This window comes from Artibeus jamaicensis, unplaced genomic scaffold, assembly GCF_021234435.1.
Source record: "Artibeus jamaicensis isolate MK-2021 breed Jamaican fruit bat unplaced genomic scaffold, CSHL_Jam_final contig_387, whole genome shotgun sequence".
NCBI classification, from domain to species: domain Eukaryota; kingdom Metazoa; phylum Chordata; class Mammalia; order Chiroptera; family Phyllostomidae; genus Artibeus; species Artibeus jamaicensis.
Window position 1 is genome coordinate 38,707,563 of NW_026521812.1, and position 9,716 is coordinate 38,717,278.

The following is a 9,716-nucleotide window of genomic DNA, read 5'->3' on the forward strand; positions in this document are numbered from 1 at the left end:
TACAATTTTCAAAAGACAAATCATGTGATGAGAACGTGAAGTAGTGCGGTTGCTTTGGAAAGGAGTGTGGCACTTCCTCCACCGTTAAACGCAGTGTTATCTATGACCCAGCAATTTCACCCCAGGAAACAAGAGAAACAGAAACTCACGTCCATGTAAAAACTTGTACACAAATGTTCACAGAAGTATTATTTATAATAGCCAAAATGTGGAAATAACCTGAATGTCTATCAACTGGTGCATGGATAAACAAAATGTGGTGTAGCTATATGATGGAATATTGCATAAAGAGGAACAAAATTCTGATGCATGTCACAACATGAATGAACCTTAAAAAACATTATGCTAAGTGAATAAGCCAGTAACATATCAAAACACATATTGTATAATTTTATTTAAATGAAAGGTCCAGAAAAAGAAAATATAGAGATAGAAAGTAGATTTGTGGTTTCCTAGGGTTGGGAGTGGGGTGGGTGATGGCTAGGGAGTGACTATTTCTTTTTGGGATGCTAAAAATGTTCTAAAATTACATAGTAGTGACAGTTGTACACCTCTCTAAATATAATAGAAAACACTGAATTGTACACTTCCAATGAATAAATTCTATAGTATGTGAATTATATCTCAATACAGCCATTTAAAAAAGATAAAATATGATGTTTTTTTGAGAAGTTTTGATTACACAAAAAATTGTGATTATACACAAAAATATTTTTGAGAAGTTTTGATTACACAAAAAATTCATTCTGATCATTAAAAAAATCAAACACTATAGATAAAGTTAAATTCTCACTTAATAAAGAACTCCAATGCTTTCACGCTCCCCAAAGATGAACTACTACTCATTTTTCTAGGTTTTTCCTTAGAGAAATACATATATATGTATAGTGTGTGTATAGCTTTTTGTTTGTGGTTCTTAAATCAATTTTTGAGAGGCAATCATCTTTATATATTACTAATAAAATTACAGATGAGTTACCTAAAAATACTGAAACAAGTTATATGAATAATGATCATATATATTGAGGAAAAAAACCAAACCTCGTCCTGATAAATCTCATCCAGATTCTGAAATTTAGGGGAGAGATTAGTAATCTAAAAACAGGAATACATAGACAGATCTTATCACATCCTAGAGGTTACTACCTAGAAATAAGTGTTCTAATCCCAAATTTTTTAAGTACATTTTAACTAACTACATGTAGGCAGAGAGATCTAGAATGACACTTCCCATCTATTATAATTAAAGCTAAGGACAGGATTACTTGAACTACTTCCAAAGAATGTTAAGAGATTTTAGTCAACCTTGCCTAGAGCTTATAATATATTTTTTAAGTTGTTCTTTATAATGGATATTTGTTCTTTAGTGATAGTTGCATTATAGTTTTTACCCTAAAAACTATAGAACATTTGGTGAAGCAGATTAACAAACCAGAAATGACAATGTATATTCTAAAACATTCTTCCAGAAAGATGCAAACCTCTGACTCATGTTGTGCATTCAAGTTGAAATGATTTATGAAGTAGATTGTCATTCTGTTCCTGTATACATCAAACCACCTGAAGAGGGTCGCTGCTTGTTTCTGACAGGATAATGTTAATCTCATTCTCCAAGTGAGCACTCAGCATATCTCGAAGATCAGCAAGAAAGCCTCATTCAGTGTTGCTGTGCTCACAGAGGATGACATTTATTCCCTGGGACACAACATCTAAAATATCATGATGGACCATGGCACCTGTGTGGGTAGAGGTCAGCTCTGTCCCCTGCAGAACACTGCTCCCAGAGCCCTCATGCAGGGACACAGCTTTGACTTGTGACTCCAGGTCCTTCTTACCCGAAGAGCCAGGCCAACATGGGATAGTGTTAGGTGCCTCTTGATCTGCTCAGTCATGGTTGCCAAGGAGACAGACTCACCCAATGTGCATAACGGTCCCATTCCAGTGTGCAGAAGCTGAGGCTTCACCAGTGACAGGTTTTCAGTCTTCTGATAAAGCTGTCGTTCTGGGGAAGAAAAGCCACCACCTGCATTAAAGCCTGCTGACTACAGTTCAGAGCGATCTGTGTTTGTTCTTCATCATCAGTCCTAGCAGAAAAAGAGGCGATAGAAACATCTGAAATTTCTTTCACTGTAGAATGACTTTGTCCAGACCTTGGGTGTGGTTAACATCAAGTTCTACTCTGTGTGTTCCCTCTCCTGGGTAGTTAGGTGCTTTGGAAGGATGCGTGGGCCTAGAGGTGCAGACTCCAAGCCCTTTAGCCAAACCAGTTGATGACTTCCTGGGGTGCAGCAGCACAGGCTGCGTGAGCAGGGTAAATAGCAACTCTGTTCTCCAGAGTCCAGACCACAAGATGCTCCTTCCAGGTTTTCCAGGTTACGAGCTTCATGGGAGGGAAAACAGGCAGAGGATGGGAGAGAATGCAATCAGCCTTCTTTTGCAGCACCTCCTGCATCACTTCTTTTGTGAAGTCATTGGTCGGGAAGGGTGTGTTTACAGTGTGTGGTGGGCTTGGTTCCCCCAGGAATCCAACATTATCCCAATTTTCAGCAAATGAGAGGGGTGCAAAGTCACTCAAGGAGGAAAGGACAGCCTTCAAATCCGTGAAAGAACAGGAAGGACTGCAAATCAGGGAGTGAACAGGCTGGACTATGTGGAGACCCGTCGTTGGTGAGGTGACAACACAGAGAAACCAGGTAACACTGAGTAGCAGTCCCGGGAAGATGTCTCGTGAGTCACGTCTGGTCCCTTAAATCAGTTTAAAAAAATTGTTTTTTCTTTTTTATTGACTCTAGAGACAGGGGAAGGAAGGGAGAAAGACGGAAAGAAATATTGATCAGTTGCCTCTTGCACATTCCCCAACTGGGGACCAAACCTGCAACCGAGTTGTGCCCTGACTAGGAATCAAACTGGCGACCTTTCGGTTTGCAGGACAATGTCCCACCAACTGAGCCACACTGGCCAGGGCTGTTTGTATTTTTCACTTTTATTTTGTCATACTGTATTTTATTCTGTATTTTTATTCTTTTCATTCTTCAGAGCTTTTCATGCCAGTCTGTATAGGTGGGCCCCATTCTTTTTAATTTCCATACAGTATTCTGTAGTATGAGTAGACAGACCCTAATTTATTTAGCATTTTCTAAATAAAATAAAATGCTAATTTATTTAGCATTTTCTTACTGGTGGGTATTTAGATTGTTCACAGTTTCCCATTTTGCAATAAATACAGGGATGAAGATCCTTGCAGATGTCTATTCGTGTGTATGTCTCACTATTTCTCCTGGGTGGACACTGAGGAGTAGGATAGCTAAGTAATAAGATACTCACATTTAATTTTAAAAGTATTGAAGAGTTGCTGCTGCGGTGGCCATAACAGTTTATACTCTGTCTGGCAGTGGCTGAGACAGTCCGTTTCCTTATGCCTTGACATAATATGTGTGTATATTTGGTAAAACACTTCATATAACAAATGCTTATATTTTGCCAAGCAAATCTCTGGAAAGTAGATTCTTATTTCCATAATTACTAATGAAATTGAACATCTATTCATAGAATTGCTTTTTCATATTATTTCCCTTTTTTTCTATTGGAGTGCTTGCCTTTTTATTTTTGATCTTTAGTAGTTCTTTATATGTATTTGGTGTAATAAATATATAAGCCCTGGCTGGTGTAGCTCAGTGGATTGAGCATGGGCCTGCGAACCAGACAATCGAGGTTCGATTCCCGGTCAGGGCACATGCCTGGGTTGCAGGCCAGTTTCCTGCAGGCCAGTTCCCAGCAGGGGACGCATGAAAGGCAACCATACATTGATGTTTCTCTCCCTCTCTCCTTCCCTTTCCCTCTAAAAGATAAATAAATAAAATCTTTTAAAAAATACTTATATAAATATCTATATGCACATCTATCTACATATATAAATATTTTTTTCCTAGTCATTTGTTTACGATTTTTGCTTTTTGTGTTTTCTTTAAGGCTTTCTTTCCTGCCAATTCTGTAACATATAATCTTTGTGGGGGTTTTATTTTATTTTATTTTATAAATGACTAGACAATTGTCCCTATGCTATTTTTGTTTGTTTTTATTTCAGCTTTAAATTTTTAATTTTTATTTTCCCAGTGCTATTTATTGAATACATTATCATTTTCCTCTACTATTTCGAAGCACCATTTTTCACATACTAATAAAATTCCCATTGCAATGACAATTTTTAACCTTATGAATAGAAGTGAATCTGAAACTGGTAGAAGGGGGAAGTCTGCAACCACAGAATGGGGCTGGCTCCCTGAACTGCCTGGCTATGGGAGTTTCCAGCAAGGAAAGCATGGGGACTTTCCAAAACTAGGACTGTGCTTTTTAACATTAGTAAAATAAGTTGGCAGCAAAATACTACACATCTTAATAATATTAATTTATTTAATAATGTATCATGTCATTTTAGCTTTTTCTTTCCAGAAAATTAAGGTCAGGGTATTTGTCCTCCAGGTTTCTTCCTGTGACACCCTTCAGATGGCAGCTGTCCCTTAACTAAAGGTCACTGCTTCCCTTGGACTCTGGTGACTTCTGGTAACCTCTGTCTGCCCTTGTTCCCTTGGTCCTCTGCTGCTTGTCATTCCTGGGTCCTCGCAGGATTCCTATACCTTTCCTCCACTTTTGTCGCTAGTCCAGTGGTGTGCTGGTAAATAGCTGGGGGGAGGGAGGAAACGGGAAAGAGCCTTAGTTTGTAGCATTTGCCCATTGCTGTGGTGTAACTATTGCCATCACGTCAATTTCAAGCTACCAGGCGAAGTCACAAAACACAGAGTTGGGAGGAAATGCTAAGAATCAGCTTTTGTAAGTTGTTGTGACCCAGCTGCAGCACACCACTGAAATAGTCACTTGGTAAATAAATTCTTTAAAAATTTTCCTAATTTGAATGTGCCATTTGATTCTTATTTGATCTCAGGCTGATGCTGATACCGTCCTGGAACACTGCTCAGTCAGAGATGGGAAGGAACTCTGTTTTCTATAGGGCTTTCATCTGGGAGGATGTGAGCCTAGAACTTCAGAGGCTATCTGAAAATACTAAGACATGGAGGTAGACAAATTCCTGGTGATAACATCTGAAGCCCTGGGTAGAGCAAATACTTGAAATAAACTGTGCCCTGAACACCTCTAGGACATGTCCTGATGGAGAATGAAGGAACTGTCTTATAAATGTACAGTTCTGCTCATGGAAAATGCCAAAACATGGTGTTATAACAAGTAGGAAGCATTTTGAAAGGTTGCTGCTATGACCGCAAAAAAATAAATAAATAAAGAAGGCAGTGAAGAAATGTGAAAAGCAAACAAAAGTCTATTTGATGGTGGAGTTTGTCGCTCTACTTGGCGGAGAAGTGAAAGACAAAACAAAACAAAATAAAACTATCCCAAGAAGAGAAGGAATCCTCCAAACTCTTCAGGTTTTGTCTTTAAATGCTTAAATATATACTGCTATGAAATCCAAAATAAAAAAGAGACAAAGTAGGAAAGAAACTGTGCCTTGGCCTTTCCAGTAATATGAACTAATAAGTTATTTCTCTTTTTTTTTGTTTTGTTTTGTTTACTCCTTTTTTTGGTTTATATTTTTTCTCAGGCTAGTTTCCTTGGGATTCTACCACCTGCACACAGCAAATATTCTAAAGTGAGCAACTGCGTGGCGTGGCCTGGCCCTTCCCTGATGATAACCTCTTCCTCCTTGATTTCTTCATTCCAGCCACACTGGTTTTCTTTCAGTCACTCAGAAGCTCCTTGTGTTCCTCTGCCATAATTACTTTGCACGTACTGTTGCCCCAGCCTGGAACACTCTTCTGCCCTTTTTACCCAGTTAACTCCTACTCATCTCCCAGATCTCTGTCTAACATCACCCGGGTAGCTCACTACCATGTGGCCCTGGATGACTTACACCTTCCGGTATTTGGGTAGTTCCCTCTCTTTGACTCTGGCTCTGCCCCAGGACTGCTGTAACCAGTAGGATTCAGCACATAATGATGCTGTGCTAGTTCCAAGCCTAAGCCTGAAGAAAGGTGGTAGCTTCTTCTTTTGTGTTCTTGAGCCAACATGTGAAAGGTCTGATCCCCTACTGGGGAGACCATGTGGAGAGACTGCATGAGAGAACCCTGGCTGTATCTCGGCCTGTGTGCCAGCTGAATGCGGTCATGTGAGTGACCTCCCAACAAAGAAACAGACCAGTGGAGCTGAGCTCAAATGACAAGACTGTGAGCAAATAAATGGTTTTTGTGCTTCAAGGTTGTTGCTGTAAGTCATAACGTTTTGGTAGGTTGTTGTGCAGCAATAAATAACTGAACAAGAACAAACTCCTTAAAAAACTCCTCTGTCATTCCTAGACTAAGTCAATCCCCCATTAGTCGTTATCACAGGGCTGTGCACTTTCCTTTACAATACTTATCACAATCTATAATGTGCACTTAACTCAAGAAAGACTCTTTTTTAGGGGCCCCTACTCAAGAACTCCAGGATTATTCCCCAACCCAAATGCATCGGCCCGTGTCACTGTGGTCGTGAGGTGGGTCGGCCAGCCCAAGGACCTGGGCCTCTGCTTCCATTCTTGCTAAATCTGTGTCTGACCCTCTGTGTGTAGGCTCTGTAGACATTTTTGCTCAGAAATTTATTTCAGTAAAGGTCCCACATTTACCCCACTCCCCAATTCATGATTCTTCTTTTAAGCATTAGGCAACATTAATAGATATGAAAAGATTCATGGCTTATAGCATTCAGATTTACACAGCAGGTTCTTTCAAAGTACACTTAGGGGAATAAATCTGTGCTAACTTTGGCAATCTTGCAAAGTACAGAGCCTTCCAATTCTAAAGGGTTTTGTGGTGAGTCATTAAGTTAAAACAGGAAATCCATACCGGTAATAAATCTTTGTAGAAGAACTCTATGTTCTTTTTAAAATTGATTGTTTCTAGGTGGTTACTGCAACTGACATTATCAAAAGAATAGACTTCTGTTATGATGTAAAATGATGCTTTCTGAGAAATTGTTCCTGGTTTTGTTTTTTGTTAAAATTTGACACTAGGAGATTTATTACGGAGAGTACTTCCAGAGAACCAGAACTTTTAATACATTTATTCTGTTATTTTCATTGCTTAATATTATAGATGAATATTTGCCAGTTTGGACATTTTGGGTTGCTGTGCTTGTAGGGAGATGGCCCGTGGAGACCCGAGTGTGATGTACCTTAGGGTCTGCTGCCCTGGCATCCCAAAGCTTCCGCCCCAGGGACCCAAGTCAAACGGATTCCCAAAGCTCATCCTCTCACTCACGTGCTCTTCACCCAGCTTCCACTTATCTAGTGACAAAGACTGCTACATTCTTCCTCAACAAGCTGTCACCTTCTCTCTTTTTCTACTGATGCTGCTTTAGCTCAGGCCTTTGGACTTTTGTGGTGGCCTCAGAAGCAGCTTTCTTGCCTTTAGTCTCAGATTCACTCCATCTACCTCCAAATCCACTTTCCACCATTCTATTGGAGGGATCGGTCACTCTTTTTCTTCAGAACTTGCCATGACTTGCCCTGACTGATGTGGCTCAGTGGGTTGAGTGTCATCCTGCAAACCGAAAGATCGCCGATTCAGTAGCTGGTCAGGGTGTGTGACTGGGCTGTGAACCAGGTCTCCAGGTGTGGGTATCTGAGAGGCACCCCAGTGATATTTTTCTGGCACATCAATGTTTTCTCCTTCACCTTCTCCCTCTCTTCTCTTCTCTCTGAAACAAATACAATCTTAAGAAAAAATCTTCCCATGACCCACCATTCTCTGCAGCAGAGGTAACTTCTGGTCCACAGACATGTAACAAATAAATGAACAAAGGGCCAGAAACCCTCTGAAGTTATGGAGACAAGTGACATGAATATGTACCATTTCTTGGGTGAGGGCCTGTAGCTTTCATCACGGTTTCTTTAAAAAAATCTATGGCTCAACAAGAGGGAAGAATCATTGGCCAACAAAACAACAGGACAAAAACAGATTCCTTGGCACATGACATGACTGTCTAAAAGGAAATGGAGATGGCGAAGAGATGCTGTAAACGCCACAGGCCCAAAGTACAAGTTCCTTTGCTGTGCAGGACAAAACACGACCTGGCGCATCCTCCCTATAGCAAAGCCAAGTTTTCCCTGCCTTCACGTTTCCATAGTGGAGTCATGCTGATCCAACCACCCAATCAAGTCTTTTTGATCGGGCCCTTCCCTTCTCAGAATGTCCTCTCCTAATTGTGCTGAGAGGCTTGGAGCTGTTCTGTCTCACTAATAGCTTGCTGGTGCAAACTACAAACTAACTTTCTCATGGTAGGAATGCACCCTGCCCTGGGGATATTTACCTAGTTGCCTTTTTTTTTTTTTCTCTCCCCAGGCTTTTGGTATTAGGGAAAGGTGTGAAACAGTCCTAGTACATGTCTAAGCAATCACAATGGAATTCCAGGCAGATTCCAAGAACAAGTGTCCTCTCTGTCTGACTCTCCCAGATAGGGTAAGACTTCAAGATTATTTGAAGCTGTATCCCTCACATCATGATCTGCCTGCTGCCTCCCCTTCAGCTCCATCTCTGCTGTGTGTCCTGTATTCCAACATAATAAAATATGCAAATGTCCCTCAACCAACCATGCACTTGTGCGACTCTTTTGCCTTTGACATCACAATAATATCAATATGGTAACAATAATTTAAAATTCCAACCAAGCTCTTTGAGGTAGGCAATACCATCCCTAGTTTAAAGTGAGGAAAGTGAGGCTAGTAGGCATTAATTAATTTGCCTGAACTTGACAAAGGAAGTAAATGTGACCCAGGATTGCCTCTTTCTTCCTAGTCTAGCCTGTTCTGACTTCTCTAGGTAGAGCTAGGTATTCGCCCTTCTATGTTTCCATCACATTTTCAAATACAGTAATAACATATATTTCTCATAGAAAATTGAGAGATCTAGAAAAACAGCCCTCAATAGTACATCTATTCAAGTTCAGTCATTGTTAGTATTTTTGTAACTATCCCCACAGGCTTTTTAATATTGTTATAATCACTCTGTGTATATTATTTTGTATTTTACTTTTTTTTGTAATTTAACATAATAATTTCCCCATACTATTATACAGTTTCACAGTATCTTTGTTTTGTCAGTTAGGGTACTTCTGGATGCAAGTAAGAACTCAAATTGCTATAAATAATAAGAAATATATAATAATTATTATTATTGCTATAACAGAAATCACAAAATATCTTGAGGGCACTCTCATGGTATTCTATAATTTGGGTGCTACCCTATTTTTCTACAGTTATAGCTGTTCCCCACGCCCTCTCCCTTTTCATGGGCCGACACTGCCCTCAGGCACCCTCAGAGAGCAGGCTGGGGCAGCCTGTTTCCTTGCTCGAGTCTGGCAAGAGCAGGGGAGAAAGGCTATCCTGACAATGAAAGAAACTTCCACTTTCAATCTGACTGGGACATTTTTAGGTCATGAGCTCCTTCCAAGACAAAGAACAGTTCCTGGAAAAATTTAACCCTAACCCTAAACTTGGCTTAAACTTGGGCTCTTGAACCAGTCACTGGCAACCTTCCTGGATGGAATTATGATCTTTGGTTCATTTGAAATCGACTTTTAGAGCTGAGGATGGAGTCAGCTTGAGTCACCTGGCTGCACTGATGAGGCATGTATACTGGGAGAAAAATTGGGATTCTGTTAGAAAGGAACAAGGC

General features: G+C 40.2%; 1 pseudogene; it reads right to left on the reverse strand.

Annotated features, from left to right (window-relative positions):
- Positions 1–1,551: 1,551 nt before the first annotated feature.
- LOC119038688 (NIF3-like protein 1) lies at positions 1,552–6,578 on the reverse strand (annotated as a pseudogene).
- Between the last annotated feature and the right edge of the window lie 3,138 nt (positions 6,579–9,716).